This window comes from Cibotium barometz, chromosome 57 (genome assembly GCF_041138505.1).
Source record: "Cibotium barometz isolate CiBa-2024 chromosome 57, ASM4113850v1, whole genome shotgun sequence".
NCBI lineage: Eukaryota > Viridiplantae > Streptophyta > Polypodiopsida > Cyatheales > Cibotiaceae > Cibotium > Cibotium barometz.
Genome location: NC_141102.1, coordinates 16,511,139 through 16,527,820, shown reverse-complemented (window position 1 = coordinate 16,527,820; position 16,682 = coordinate 16,511,139).

Sequence of the window (16,682 nt, the reverse complement as noted above, 5' to 3'; positions counted from 1 at the left end):
CTATTTATTTTGTTATACCCACATCTTCTATGTTTATGTGGCTCCATACTTAGGATTTGAGTCTCTGATGAAAGTTCATTTAAAGTCCTTTGGTTCTTTATAAACTCCTACATATGCAAAGAGTTTCTCCTATCGAAGAATCTTATGATATAGTTGAATAAAGTGCCGAGGACCTAAATTGTTTATGCCTACATCATCCATTTTAAAGGATATATTCCCAAGAGTCTAATTTCACTTAATGGAAGAAGACTTAGAGAACACATGCACACCATTCAAGGAAAACAACCCAATTCTTCACATTTGAACTTATTAGAAAAACATGAATTTTCTCTTATTTATGATATGAGAATTCATAACAACTCTAATTCTATAACTTACTCAAATACCCTAGATTTGATTCTCATGCATTTACTTCATTAATAGTCTAAAATACTCTTGGGTTATCAATAGTCGAGTCATCATTTCTTACTTGAAATATGATTCCCATGATTATGAGTTAATACCTAGATGGCTCTAAAGTACTTCCCACATAAAAATTTCAAGATCACTATATATTAGATTTACCTTAGCTAATATATTAGCAAAATAATACAATTTCCAAGAAGTGATCATTTAGGTTAGATTTAATCTTAAACAAATCATCCCCTAACTAAACATGATTTAGAAGCATATATTTGCTAAATCCACTATTAAACTTATTGTTTTAAGAATAAAGGAAACCCTACTTTTCAAATCTACGACTCTCTTTCCTTTTAGCATGGAAAACCACTTTAAAGCACTAATATACATATATATATACCTACTTAAATAAAGAAAAATTTGTCATAATTTGCATCAAAGTGATTACCTATGAAATTAGTCTAATTCACAAGACAACTAGTTCACATGAAAAAATTTGTTAAAGCATAACAAGCTTAACCACACTTAACCTATCCCCTAAATCTAATTCTCACCTCTCCCTCTTTCTTTACATACTCAAAATAAAATGAGGGAGAATATTGGAGTGGTTAAGTCTCCATGACCTTGTAAAAAATGTGGAGTTCTACTTGCAGAGCTCAATTATTCATCACTTGAGAAAGATTATTCAACACATCACAACACCATAGTAGACACTTGGAATAAATACAAATGAAAAATAAAAACTGAGATTGAAATCAAAATTTACCTAAGAAAAAATGGGGGATTATGGGGGGAGTGTGTTTGTGTTATTTACCTAAGGCTAAGGTTGACAAATCCTAGGGTTAAGTTGGCTAATATATGGGTTAAGGGCCCAAAAGGTTAGTAAGCAAGCTGATTTTAAGGGCCCAAAAGGTTAGTAAGCAAGCTGATTTTAAGGGTCAAGTGCCTCATAAAATCTTATAAGTTAATAATCCCATAAGTATAGCTTTTATTGGCTATTGACAAAAGGCTATCTAAGCATGGAATTTTTTTTTTCATGCAAATAAATACTACAATTTTATTTCAACTCAAGGCAACAAAATCAAGATTTAATTTAAAAGAAAGAGGTGAAAGAAAATACCTTGATAGGAGTAGAGATAGAGATAGAACTTGATAGGTCTTGAGAGTTATTGATGGTTTCCCATAGCTTCAGATTAACAACAAAGAGCCTTGAAAATATTTAATTGATCCCACTTTAAGAATCTTTTTCCCATAATCTCCAAATTGCTAAAGCATATACTTTTCACTAAATTTGATGCTGAAACTTTATTTGAGCAAGATTAGTGAAGAGGTAAAGTTTTGGCATTTCTTTGAATTGGGGCACCTTAATCAATTATGTGGAAGCCTCTATAGCAAGTAAATCTTATCTTATGGTGTGGAAAACCACTTGGGGCTTGCCCACTAATTTTAGAAACTGGATTGAAGCTTCAATAAAGAGCTTAAAAGCATGGCTAGGAAGATCGCATAGCATGGCATTCAAAGCTCAATTGATAGGTGAAGTGTAAGAGAGGCACCAAAGGGGGACAAGCACAGGGTTCATTCCATAGCCACCTTCTCAACCTCCAACAAGCACCCATCTTTGCGATTATATAAGTTTTACGATTATAAAAGACTAGTATATTTACGAACAACTATCATCTCTAGGAGTCTCCCTCCATCTGTGCAAGTGATGAACTAGCAGCATATCCTTTTCGATTAGCTGCTATCAAGGGATCACCAAACATATCTACTAGGAAAGCCTCCACAGCAACCTACAAAGTATCCTTTTCTTGTGTTGTCCATCGGTATGGCAACTACCAATCTCCTAGTGCCGAGCCCAAAATTTGTGGTTTCTCCTTAACCTTAAGCTGTTAGGAATTTCTCGTATGACTCTCATGAATGTTGCCTTAGGAATTAAGCTGTGTATTGTCTTTTGATAGTGCTTGATTTTCTGCAAGGCCACAGTACATGTCCTCCATCTCTATTTGTGGTGTCTTCGCGCTACGGTCAAGGCTGGGGATGAGGTTGATGTGAGGGCTTGGGTTGGGGCTCAGGTTCAGGCTGGGGTTGCACCTCATCTTCCAATTGGTGTGGGGCTTGGGTGAGGTATAAAGAATTAGGCTGGGCATGGTGAGAGGAGGTTCTAGCTTTTGAGTCGGAGTCTTGCGGTAACGACATAGGCCTAATCTCTTTTGCAAGTCACACCCTACATAGGGTTTACTTCGTGTGAGCCATGAATTAAAAAGAAAATAAACAAGAAATGAACAAAACGAGGGAAACTTTTGTTAATATAGTCAGGCAAGAGCTTAAATCCGTCAAATTTGATGGAATTTTAAAGGAAAAAGCCAGGAGGTTAATCAAGAGAGTCACATCAACAAGCTACACGTTTTGAGTTCAAATAGAAAATACTTTTTGTTATCTTTAAAATCTAGTCCCAATCTTAAAAAATAGGTGAATCTATTATAATATAACAAAAACACGATCTTTTAGATCCTAAAAGAGAGAGAGAGCTAATATTTTATAGTTCTTTTTGCACTTTTCCTTGATTCATGGAACAGACAGAGAGCCCTTATAGGGCCCATTTTTGAGTCCATGTTTTTCCTAATGCCTTTCGTTTTATAGGAGTTTATTTTTACTTGACTCATTTTCTTTTAGTTTTGGAGGGGCTTTGAGTCTTTGTTTGCGAGAGATTCTTCTCGAGTGTGGTTAGGATTGCATATATCCAGCCTGAGATTGCCTTCTATTGCTAAGGTACTAGCATTCGTTCATGTAGGTATCCAAGGATGCTTTGCCTTTAGTCACGTCTAAAGCCTTTGAGAAAGGGCTCTAATTTAGAATAGGATCTTCTCAAGCTTGACTAGTTTAGACATCACCAATAAAGATATCCTTCTTTTTAAAATCTATAACCTCTAACTCCTTCTCCATAACATCTTCTTCATCATCCTATTTATCAATATTTGGGGGAGAGGGGTCTCATACTTCCATCATCCTATTTATCAATATTTGGGGGAGAGGGGTCTCATACTTCCATCATTAATGTTGTAAGTTCGCTAGAAAGCAAGCATTAGAGGGAGGTTCTTTTATATGATTTCTTAAGAGAAAATAAAATCTCCCAAGATTCAATCAACATGGTTTTTGGCCAGATATATCTCCACTGCTAAGGCTTGTGTGTGCCACTATGGTTTAATCTCTACCATGGGCCAAGTATCTACTAGCAAGCATCCAAGAGGTTCTATAAGACTCTTAAGGAAGGGTGAGAGATGGAAGTAGAGAAAGGGGAGATCTACTCAGATAGGGAACTTAGTTGGCTTTGGACTTTCCTGAAAGAATTTTGAGTACCATCTGAAAAAGGAAGAGGGCTAGTTAAAGATTGTCCAAGCTATCTCCTCATTGAACATAAATATGAAGTAGTTTTTAGGGAGGAATTGCACTCTTTCTACCCAAAGACATCGAGTTTCCCACGCTACAATAGAATGAGGGTTTAGCAGCAAAAATTGCAGCGCTTTTATAACTAGAAGGGTGCGGAGATGTCGGGCCTATATCGCTCCTAAACACACTGCTATTTTTGCCGCACAGGTTCATTGCTCAACATCAAAACTAGCAACGATTTTTTGCTGCTCAACAGCGAACCTACTGCATAATAAAACAATGTGAGGGAGATTGGAGAGTCTGCACAAGACTCCCCAGTCTGCCCCAACTCTTTTTTTGACATAGTAAAACTAACATAACTTCACATCATCATGGACAAGTGTAATGTAAAACTTACAAATACCAAAAATAAAAGACATTTGCAAACCATGGTTTTAGGAATGTCAAAATTCAATAACAATACTTGGTGGATTACATAAGTCTATGTTTCCAAAAAACTCATATACAAGATAAAACGTAATAAATACCTATGGAGCTAGGGGACATCTAGAACTCATGTTGTCCGATTGGTATTGTTCCTTGCGGATCCAACCCCTTTACTTCTCACATTTCCATTGCTATTGGCATGGACATTGGCACCACCATTTCGAGTTATATGATCCTAAAACATAATAAAACTAACACAAGTGAGAATCAATTTTGCAAAAAAAAGAGGTTTAAGATTTAGGAATGTACTTACTTGCCATGCTTGCCAAGCATCTCCTCCAATAATAATAATCCATCCTTCATCTTGCACCCTATCAAATAGATCTTGCAAACCCCGTTGTAATGCAAAATCATATTCCTCTTGCATAGGGGGTGGTCCACTACTTCAAGCTTTAGTTCTACAAACAAGTGAACATTTTAGAAACTTGTTATTTAAGATAACCTTCTTTAATTAAAAGATAAGATATAATTCAAGAGACTAATATATACTTACAAATATTGTTGGGATATCGACTCCTCCTTCACGTATAACATCACACCTCAAGTTATTTGCCATCTATCCAAGAAAAAACATAAATACTTAAAATTCTTATGTATAGGAAGCTGAAGAGCGGTTCTCTCTACCGTGCAATATAGTGCTCATAGAGTACTACCGATCAACAAATGTGTTGAGAAACACAATGTCAATCCGAGGACTTGACCCGATTAGTGCATGAAGGCTTATCCCTTGCGGGAGAGCTCACATACACAAACCACCACTTGACGATTCAACCATTCAACACCTCAATCAATCTCTCAATCCCTTGAACCCACTACACTAATCAAGAGAACAAGCAATGCATAGCAATCTCTTAATCCCATTCAAACATTGATTAAATCTTAGCTTTCCCTAATGCCAACAAACCCATAAGTGTGCATCTACTAACCCACAAGCTTAAGCAAGCATAGAATGTAACATTCACAAACCCACAAGCTCATAGAGAGAGTCTATCCATGAATAACTCATTGCCAATGAAGTGGGCAAGAGCTTACATCAATGGAGACTACACACACACATACTACAAGCATGCATACACAAGAGAAAGAAAGAAGCATTCAACTAATCATAGATGAATCTACTTCAATGATGCTAAAATAGATTAAGATAAAGAAGTGGAGCTATACTCATTGGAGCTTCTTGCTCATTAGAGTACAATGGAGAGAGTTAGAGAGTTGCCATAGCTTGAGAGCTCAAGAGCTTCACTCAATAGCTTATGAGAATGGCCAAAAAAAGTCCCCTTTCTTTAGCTAATATCTCTTTTATAGAGATGTCACTAACCCTAACCCTAGGCCTCTTTCACACATGGGCGACAACCCCATAAGTGAGCCATGCTTAATACACTTAGAACTCTCATTTAGAACCCACATTGGCCTAAAATGATTTACATTGCACTTCGGCACAAAAATATGGAAAAACTATGTGCGTCTTTATGTTCCCATGGCTACAATCCCGCTCGCTCGCATTAAATGCTTTCGGCCTCCGTCCATAATCCGTGTTCCCGTGGAACATTCCCCCCTTCCTAAATCGTGCACGTCCTCGGGGGCGGTAGAAACAAAAGCTGCAAAAAACAATGGAAGACAAGTAAAGCCTTTTATTGAAGAAAAAAAATAGCAATGACAATCTCACACGTGAGCATGCAAGTGAAAGGCCGATTAGAGTTTTAAAGAGTGCTAAAAGAAGTGAGTAAAGAGTAGTCAAAGTGAGACTAAGTGGTAGATAGTGCTATGCAAAGGCAAGTGTGTTTGTACACTACAGGTTATGACCGCAATCTCAATGTCCTACAAGTGTTTAAGTTATTCCTAAGTGGCAACCCTACTCCTAAATATAAGCCATGGTGATTGGACCTTTCTTTCTTTCTTTTTTCCTTCTTCTTCTTCTTTTTTTTTTGTAAAGAGCAGAAGATTAAAGAGAATTATTATTTTTAGCTTGATAAAGAGGAAGGTTCCATCCCTCCATGAGACCCAAGCAATGGCCAAGAGACCTCCGCCAAGAGAATCTAAAGGCCGCTAAGTATCTCAAGGGTGACAGACCCTTTTCTTTCTTTTTGACATAAGGAGTACCCCATGCAGATGAGGGCATCGGTCTCGAGGGCCCATAATGTACCCAAGAGTCCTACCAGCATCTATCAAGGCGATAGAGTCCTTGTAGGTCTTCTTCTTAATCTTTTAGACGTCAGTGTTCACCCCATGGAAACCAAGGCATCAGCCCAAGGTGCTAAAACAACCCAAGGTCCTACCAAGCATCTCACATGTCTGTAGACACGTCATGTCTCAAGTCACTTCTATATATTTCTAGGGCATGTGTTTCGTAAATTTTTGTTTATCGTAGCACCTAGTCCATACCTAAGAGGTAGCTACCACTAGGGATAACTAATATACTTCTAGAGCATAAGAACTTGGCATACTCTGTTGGTATATGTCTTACACCGTCTTCAAATAGAAATACCTTCTACTAAGTCCTCTAAGAATCTAGAAATCACTCGCCACATAGTAACAACTAATTTAAAACTTAAACTAGCCATTTGTGTGTGAACATGCAAACAATATATGCAAAAGTGAAAAGCACATAAAGAACAAAAGATTATGATTTGAATACACCTGTTGTAGTGCTCGTTGATGTGGCGCGTTTGTCTTGATGCATTGCTGATGTGCAGATTGCTTCTTTTGCTCTTTGTAGGCATTGCATGTCTCCCCTCTTCCTAATTTATGTGCACGGTAGGTGGACTGTTGGAGCGTGTTTGTATGCTCTTGTTTAGCTGAGATCTCTGCAAAATGTCTTATTAACAAACAAGAAAAGAAAAGAATAAAATTTGTTATTGGTGCCAATCACCGAATATAGCCGAGGGGAAAAACCGAGTGGGAGAAAAGTGCCCTGGCTTGTTGATCTTATTGTGGAGTTGATGAGCTTATCTTTGCACTAGCGGTGGATCCGTGTCCACTTCTGCTGGAAATATTGTATCGATCACTTCAGGATGCAAGGACAACCCTGTACAAAAGCCAGCCTCTGGAGAAGGTGGTAGAGGAAGGAGTGCTTCCTCGATAAAATATGGCATTGTTTCTATGGGAAGGTTAACGAGACAATGCCGATTTTGGAATTGCTCAATGTAGTTGCTCATAGTGATCCAAAATTGACATGTTGAGACTGGGGAAAGAAGGGCTTGCAAGATAGATGGTTGCAAGTCATTTATGCACGTATCCCTCCATTGTTGTGCTTGAACCTCCTCAAGTAATCTACGTTGATTTGGTCCTTGGTCTGGTACTCTCACATCAAGAAGGTTATGGCTTTGGGGTGTAATTCCCACAATTTGTTTCATTATGCCCGTGCCATATCATCGGGGAAAGTAAGAGCGGCATAGCCAAGAAATGTGTGAAGCTTCCCCTAATACGAGTCGCGCACACTCTTGACAATGTGGAAATGGATGATGCTGTTGATAGAATAAAGTGACAAAGTGTGCCCACATCAAATTTCACCTAAGGGAGCATAAAAGTACCTAGAATGAGTTTGAAAAGGAGGAGCACTATAACCCCCGCGATGTTCAGGTTGAGTACTATCAGGGTCAATGCATGGTGGACATGTATCTCGCCAAGTATCCAGCAGGAGGTATCTGGGCGTAGAACAATGAAATTTAGAAACTTTAAACTTTATACACTCATATCCATCATTACAATCCCTATCAAAAACAATGTAGACAAGATCATCTGAAAAAGAACACAATCCTGTAAAGGCATAAGGAACCACATTAGTAAAAGGGAAACTATTCAAACACTGATCTACCAAAAAGCTTCAGTTGTAGTGTTAATGCCTTACCTTTGGTTTTGGGTATATCCTTCTTAAGAGGTGGGAAGGATAGCAATTGTCGAGGAATTTGAGCAAGATAAGAGGATTTAGGCAGTGAAGTTTTAGAATCTATGCTCAAAGGAGACTCATGTAAAGTTGGATTTGTCTTAGGTACACAAGTTAATGGTGGAAGTGTGTAACAAGAAGAAGCTGGGACAACTAGTGATTCAATACATGTTTGGGGAAGGTCAACACAACTAGATTTGTAGGTGCTATTACAACCACCTACTATCCTATCTTGAAGAGGTTGTGTTGATTTCCTTTGCATCCACCACTGATATGAAAAACCAAGAGTGGCTTTTGGAATCTTATTGATACACTCTTCTGGCTCTAGCAAACCATGGCATTTGGAAGCCAAAGTGTTGTTGCACCCTCATAATAGCCTTATGCTTTAAGAACATGCTTTGGGACCCACAATCTGAGGCTTAGGCTTGGAAAAGATATGCTTTTTGGTAGGTTTAGCAACTAGGCTAGATGGTACAAGTTTGTACGCATCTTTGGGTAGCCAAATTGACAATTCCTTCTTGCCTGGCCTTCTTTGAGTAGGGACTAGAGTAGTTGGAACATGCCAGCCATGGCCCTCATTTGAGGACTCATCGATTATCCTCATCATTTGTCTTGGAGCTCGAAGAGTAGATGTTGAAATTGGGTTGTGTAAGGTAAAACTACCACCCTTTTGACATGATAAAACTCGTAGAGCAGCAGATCCCAAGATGCAATCAGAATCAATTTGCAATTTATATTGTCTATTCTTCCAATCTAATGAACAATTGGTAGCACTTAACCATGATCGACCAAGAACAACCACTACCACTGCCTTGGACTTACTAGCCACGTAAAAGGGAACTGACATCTGGTGATCCTGAATGGACATCATAATGACACATTTTTCCTCTATAGGGTTATCTTCACCTGAGAAGCTTCGTAAGTCAATAGGAATGTGCACAAGTGTTGGTTGTCCCAAGGCTACCCATGTGTCAAATGAGAGAACATTATAATCTGCACCAGAGTCAATTAAGGCAGAGACAATGTAGGTAGTCTCATGAAGATGAAGACACACATGAATATTGAAAGGATCGACATATTGTTCATCAATAGCCAACTGTAAGGTCAACACAAAAGCCTTGCGATGCTCCTTGGCTTTTGCAACTCTAGCTTTAGCTTCTTCTTGAGCCTGACGTTTAAGTAGGTCGTGTGCTTCTTCCCGTGTGTGGGTAGCATGCATTTGTTGAAGCATGGCTTCAGTTAATGGTTCATTGTATTTCTTGAGACGACTTCCATTAATGAAGTTAGGCATTTTCTCACCTTCTAGTGTCTCTAAACGCACTGCACCACTAGGAGTAAGCTCATTAATGACAAACGGTCCTAGGCCATGTTTCTTGAGCTTTTGATTATGCTTCTTAAGTGTGTACAAGAGCACAAGGTCCCCTTTTTTTAATCGGCCAGTTGTTACATTTCGATCATACCATTGCTTTTGTCTCCTCTTCTCGGCATACATCCCCATTACCGCCAATAAGCGGGTCTCATCAAGATTTTCCAATTCATCAATGCGTTGAGAAAGCTCATGACCAATCCAATCCAATTGTTTAGCAACTCGTAGAGTAGGTACAAGAAATTCAATGGGAAGAATTGCATCTAACTCAAAAGCAAGCTCAAATGGGGTTGTGCCCACAGATGTTTTATAGGCTATTCTATATGCCCAAAGAACTGAGTGCAACTTTTGCTCCTAATCAGTCCTATGTCCCTCAACAATCTTTGTGAGTGTTGTGCACAGAATCTTGTTAGTACTCTCAGCTTGACCATTGGTCTGGGGATGATAGGGTGCAGAACGCTTTTGTGAATTACCATAAATTCTTGAAGTAAAAACTCTATGACCTCATTCACAAAGTGCACACCTTGATCACTAACGATTTCAATAGGTAAGCCATAGCGTGTAAACATGTAGGGCTGTGGTTCTGGCATCATTTTTGACTGTAGACTTTGCCTCTACCCATTTGGTCAAATAGTCAATTTTGACTATAATATATTTGGCATGCATGTGACGAGCTCGAGGTTTAATGGGACCGACAAAATAAATACCCCATTTGGCAAAAGCACATGTGCTTAACATAGGCCGTAATGGCATATTGTCCTTTGTGATGGGAGGTTTTGTCCTTTGACAATCGTCACAACGTTTTACATATTCTTCGGCATCCATTTGTAAGGTTGGCCACCAAAGCCCAGACCACCTAATCAACTTAGCTGTGGTATTGCCCGAAAAGTGTCCACCCCCAACACCTGCATGTGCATGAGTCAAGATTTTCAAGTAGTCAGCTTCACATACACACATGCGCAAGTTGCCATCCTTGTCCCTCTTGTAGAGTTGGCCCTCTATCAGCATATATTTGGCTGCTCCAACTTCAATAGCACGCTTTCGATATTTAGGAATGGTTCGATCAGTATGACCATATGCTGAAGATAGTCCACAATATACTTACTCCAACTTGGTGTAGTTGAAATTTGGAATAATGTGACATTATGAATTGGTTGTTGAATTTGACATGAAGCATAGTTACGAACAAATTTTTCAGCATCCGCATGCATGGTAGGCCACCATTTCCCATCCTGAGTTATACGTCGCGCACAAGTAGTAGCTGATGCATGGATTCCACCAATACCCTCATGTTCCCATTCCAAGATCTCCTCATATTGGTCAGGGTTAGGTATAAGCCGCAACACTCCATCATTACCCTGACCATATAATCTCCCTAAGATTAACTTGAATGGTCGCCACCATAGGTCCACATTAGGACCCGCTAGTTGTATCTGCCCACTTGTCGAATTTTCTAAGATGGGTTCAGACCATTTAGGAGTTGTCTCTACAAGGAAAAGTGTTGAATCTAACATATCATCATCCACACCCACAGGAGCTTCTCCAGAGGTGATTCGAGACAAATGATCAACCCTAAGATGAGTTGTTCCTTTTCGGACTGCCACTTCAAAATCAAACTCAAGAAGGATGACAAACCACCTCACAATCCTTCCAGTTGCACAAGGCTTATTCACCAAATATAGCAGTGCTTGATGGTCCACAAAAAATATAAATTTGTTTGCCAAAAGGTAATGGCGAAACTTTTTCACTGCATAAATCATGGACAAACCTTCTCTTTCTGTTGTGGTGGTATAATTATTCTCAGCATTGTTCAACTATCGATTAGCATATGAGATTGGGAAATCCTTATTATGTTCTCCCGATTGAGCCAAAATACATCCAATTGCAAAGTTTGAAGCATCAATATGGACATGAAAGATTTGGTTCCAATCTGGTGCCCGTAAGATGGGTGCAGACACTAATGCTTGCTTCAACTTTTCAAAGGCCTCCTCACACTCGTCAATCCAATTAAACTTTACAAGAAGAGCATATAATGGTCTGGCTAGTACAACGTACATGTAGATGAATCGACGATAATAGCCACAATGTTCCATGAGTATTTGTACCCCTTTAGGGTTGATAGGCTGAGGTAATGAGACAATGACATCAATTTTATCCATATCTGTTACAATACCATTGCGAGAAACAATATGGCCCAAAATCTTCCCTTGTCTTACCATGAATTTGCACTTGTCAGGATTCAAGCATATACGATAAACTTGACACTTTTGAAACACAAGTCTGAGGTGTTCTATATGATATTCACGCTCTTGTGAGTGAACACATAAATCATCCATGAAGATCTCAAGAAATAGCCTAAGGTACTCCTTGAATACATGACTCATTAACCGCTGAAAGGTTGCAGGTGCATTTGTTAGACCAAATGGCATAACACGATAGACAAAGATGCCATCTTCAGTAGAGCAAAGGATGTCTTGTGTTGATCCTTCGGATCAATTGACACTTGATTGTAACCGGAGAATCCATCCAAGAAACTATATGCCTTTTTCTCTACAACACGTTCCAAAACACGATCCGTGATTGGAAGTGGGTAATGATCACGTACAGTATCTGCATTTACCTTCTTGAGGTTTACACATACTCGAAGTTTTCCATTTTTATTGGGCACCACTACAATAGGGGAGACCCGTTCAATGTGTTCAATCTCATAGATAAATTTTGCCTCTAAGAGCTTGTCTATTTCTTCTTTTATCTTTCGTGCAAAATTCTCATTGTAAGTATAAGAATGTTGCTTGGAAGGCTTTGCATCCTCTTGCAATGGAATTGTATGCTGACATATGCTTGATCAACTCCTTTGAGGTCTTTATAACTCCAAGCAAAAACATCGCGATACTCCTTTATTATTTGAATTAATAACTTCTCCTCATCTAAGGACAAGTCTGTGGCAATCCACACATAGCGAGGCTCTTTTCCTGGCTCAACGATATCAAATTTTTTTGCATCTTCTGGACCATCATATGAAACCCCTAGCATGCTTGGCTTTTGTCGCATGGGCTGTTGAAGAACAATCTTCCGATCTTGAAGAGTGTACTGTGTGAAGTTCGGGGGAACATTGAGACCTTGTTCTTGTTCACTTGAGTCATCACTAATTGAAGACCATGTGGTTTTGAGCTCTCTTTTGCAATCTTGCATCAGAGTTTTTCGTTCAACCTTTATCTTTGCACTTCCGACACTCTCTTTTGAATCTGTTTGAGACTTGAGTTTTTGTTTTGGTTTCTTTGTTTTTTTGCGATTTTTGCTAACAGTTTTTAGCTTGTCTCCTGGTTGGAATCCATCTGATCGTTTTACTTGGTCTTTGATACTATCTTATGCTTGGACATAGTATAGATATCCATTCTTTCCTGAGAAGTGAGGTGGTGGTCGAGAGTGTTCATTCTTAAACTCCTCGTCTTCTTTTTGTATTCTCTCACATCGTTCCCTCTCATCTTGTTTACGGATTCTCTTATGGCTCTTACAGCATTTACGTTTAGGTCGGCTTTGAGAGGGATCTCTACTTGAACCTCCCTTCCTCTCAAGAGTAGGTGTGCCTTTCCTAACTCTTCCTCCGGGATTATCACATCATCATCAAAATCAGAGTCCCATCCATCTTCCTTATTAGCATCATTAGCAGTTTTGAGTGTTAAATCCTCCACCGAGACTTCCTCTACATGCAATGCTGTGGATGCACCCCCATAGTAAAAATCATCTAGAAGGTCACGTGGTTGTACCATTTGTATAGGAATAATGTCATATCCATCTGAGTCACAAAATTGAATTGGCTTAGGTAAAGCACATGTCGATAATGTTGCAAGGACATGACTCCATTCTAGGGGATCAATTAAGTGCTCACGGAAGGGTTGTGGAATGTATGCCTCATCTGATACACTTCGATTACCCTTAAGTCTCTCAGTGTTGAGATCCTTACATGAGGCTCCACACATCCACAGATCTTCTCGCCCATCTGACAATGTGACTCTTGAGCCCTCAAATGAAGCAGAATCAAACTCATCTATTGAAGACCTAGTTGCATCACGATATGAGTGATTCTTTAGGTTGACCCTTGTGATGACAGAATCATGTCGGAGGTACAAATAATTGTATCTCCAATCTTCAATCATTTGAAATTGTCACATGAATAGTCTACCCAATATCACTTCATAGTTTGGATGCTTTCCAAAATCCACTACTGCAAATGTGTGCTCATATTCAATCCCACATGTGGTGACCAATATGTTCTCTAGCAACCCAATGGGATGTTCTAAGCTTGCATCTGCTAGCTGCAAGCGCATCCTTGTACTCCTAATAGCTGGTTTGCCCCACTTTTCCCAAATGGACCTTGTCACAATGCCCACTCCTACACCACTATCAAGTATTGTAGTTGAAGCTACTTTTCGCACTTCTAATGGGAGGGTAGCATCACAAAATTTTCCTACTTTGTTGATAGGAACTGACATAACATGCTTTGTCTCAAGGTGTATAGAACATTGATGGTGACCCTTTTGTAGCAATACCTACTCTGACAAACATGTGGCAATATCATTCCACAACTCTGGTCGAAGCTTTATCAAATCAAGCAAAGGTAAGGTACAAGCCACTGGTGCTGACAAAATAGCTTGCATGATACCCATATCCATCTCCTTTGTCAACCTTCTATGCATAGAGGGTATCCTCAAGGTTTGAGAACAGTTCTCATATTCTCCCAAATAAGATGGTAAGGTTTTCATTGTATGCTTATTTCTAGGAGAAACAATTGTTTGAACTTCCTCCTGGGTGCTTGGGCGTCTAAAGTTGTTTTCTGTGCCCCTGATAAAATCCACTTCAGAGAATGGAGGTGAAATAATAGAGGACATATTCTCATTAACTTTCTCATGAACTTCTGCCCACATCTCATTTGCCATGTCCTCGTTAGCATCAATAACTTCATCATTGCATGGGAAGGCAAGACTAGGTGGTAGCAGAATGCCTTCTTTCAATGGGGTGTCAATTGGTGCAGACTTCTCACTATGTGAGATCAGCTCACTTTTCATTTCCCAACTTGATGACACTTCTGGTATGGTTTCTAATGTTGGCTTAAGAGAAGTGGGGCCCCGAGGGATAGGTGGAGGTGAGTGCTCAAGTATTGATTGAGCTTCCCTAATGAGTTGCTGATGTACAACTAGATTGATCTTCTCCTCACGAGGGTTTGGGTATTCTTGAAGCTTCTTGGGTAGCTCAAATAAAGCTGCAATGCGACTTCTATGAGCATCAATGATGGCATCTAGAGTCTCGTTCACCTTATCCACAAAAAAAGAACCCCCTAAACTATCCTCGGTTGTAATAGCCTCATCTTGTTTAGCGCTAGGCCTAGGTTGAGGTTGATGCTCCTCATGCACTTCTTGGGATGTAAAAGCTTGATCCTTCATGTTTTGTTTAGAGACTTCTTGGGAACTAGTGGATGCACTCTTAGTTTGCTTGTTGCGGTTCTTTTTCCTCCTTGACTAAGTGGTCCTTTTCTATTGGAATGTAGGGTCTTGTCCACTAGATTTGCCTTTGCATCCCTAGTTCGAGATCCCTAGTTCGAGGTGTCTCATCAGTCTGCATTTCGGCATTTCGTGTTTGTGATCTAGTCATGACTCTAAGTGGCACGACATCCTCATTCTCTGATGAAGGTGGCGATGGAACTGCCTCTACAAAGTTGAGTGAGACCTTTGGTTGAGAGGTGCCTTCCTCATGTGGTTTCAGCAAACAATCCTTTGGAAAGTGTTCTACACAACACCCTAGACAATATCTTTCAATTGGTGGAAATTGTGGTACTGTTGTATTGGATCGAGCTGCTTGTCTTTGGCGATGTGGACAATCACAAGCCTAATGGGCTTCTCCGCACTCATAACAGGGGCCCATTAGTTTGGCTTCTACTTTCCTTTGCTGCCACCATTGACCTGAGGGGCCTGGAGTCCTAGGTTGGTAGCCGCCTAGCAACATCAAAGAATTTTGTTCCCCCAGTTGAGGCTCCAGTGCTTGGCTTGGATATGCGGGACTTTTAAAGAGATTTTCCTTGGATGAATATGATGCATATTCCTCCTCCACATAGCTTGGGTTTACCAAGTCTCTACACATATTTGAATTGTCGTAGTCAACAAACCTCACAGGAGCAATCCCAGGAGCAGGAGGTTGAGCTCCAAGTACAGGTCGTGCTTGCTCTTGTGCCATTGGTGGCTTACGTTCAAAATTAGTATACTGTTTATGCATTTGTGGAGCCCCTGCACCCCTTTGCTGCTCACGCTCTTGTCTCATTCTTGCAATGTGAGTACATTCTTGTGTGGTGTGGGTATAATTCCAAGCACATGCCTGGCACCACTTCTTTGTGGGTTGGTTTGTGACTAGAGGAGAAAAGGCATTACATTCTTCGGTTTTATGGTTACCGCCACCTGCTCCACAAAGATGAGGACTTGTAGGTAGTACACTCCTCATTCGCTACTACTATTGTTGTGGCTGCATGGGTGGGCGATAGGTTTGTCCCAATCTCCTTAGTACTAGGTTAGCTATCTGGTCTAGATTTACTAGTGCGCTAGACCCTGAACTTTGGTCATCACCCCACTGATCTCTAGGTTGCACCTCAGGGCCAGTACCATCTTGGAATTTGAAGTTATCTGTGAAATCCATAGCATCATGGCAACACTCATTGAAATTTGTATGCTTCTTTGCATAGAGATGTGTGTGTAGTGTTGAATTTTTGAGTCCTTTTAAGAAGAGAGAAATTAATCGACTCTGGGTGGGCTTCTCATCTTCTGGGCAACGATTAATGTACTGCTTCATCCTATTTACACAGTCTCTAACACTCTCAGTCTCGCCTTGCTTGAAAGAGTAGATGTTTGCTACTGTGTCATGCTGAATCTCCATCAAGGAAAAAGCAGCAATGAATCTCTCTTCCAAAACTCGTAAAGAAGATTTGTCTAAAGCCTCTAGTGCCTGAAACCAAGCAAGGGCCTTTCCCTCAAGAGTGATCCCAAATCCTTCAATTTGCATATGCTTGTTAGTCACTTGCTCAGCTCGAACTGCTTGCCTAAATGCTGCTATATGGTCATATGGATCTCCCGACCCTTCGTACTTCTTTACCAGTTTCTGAAGAGTTGATGGCCTTAC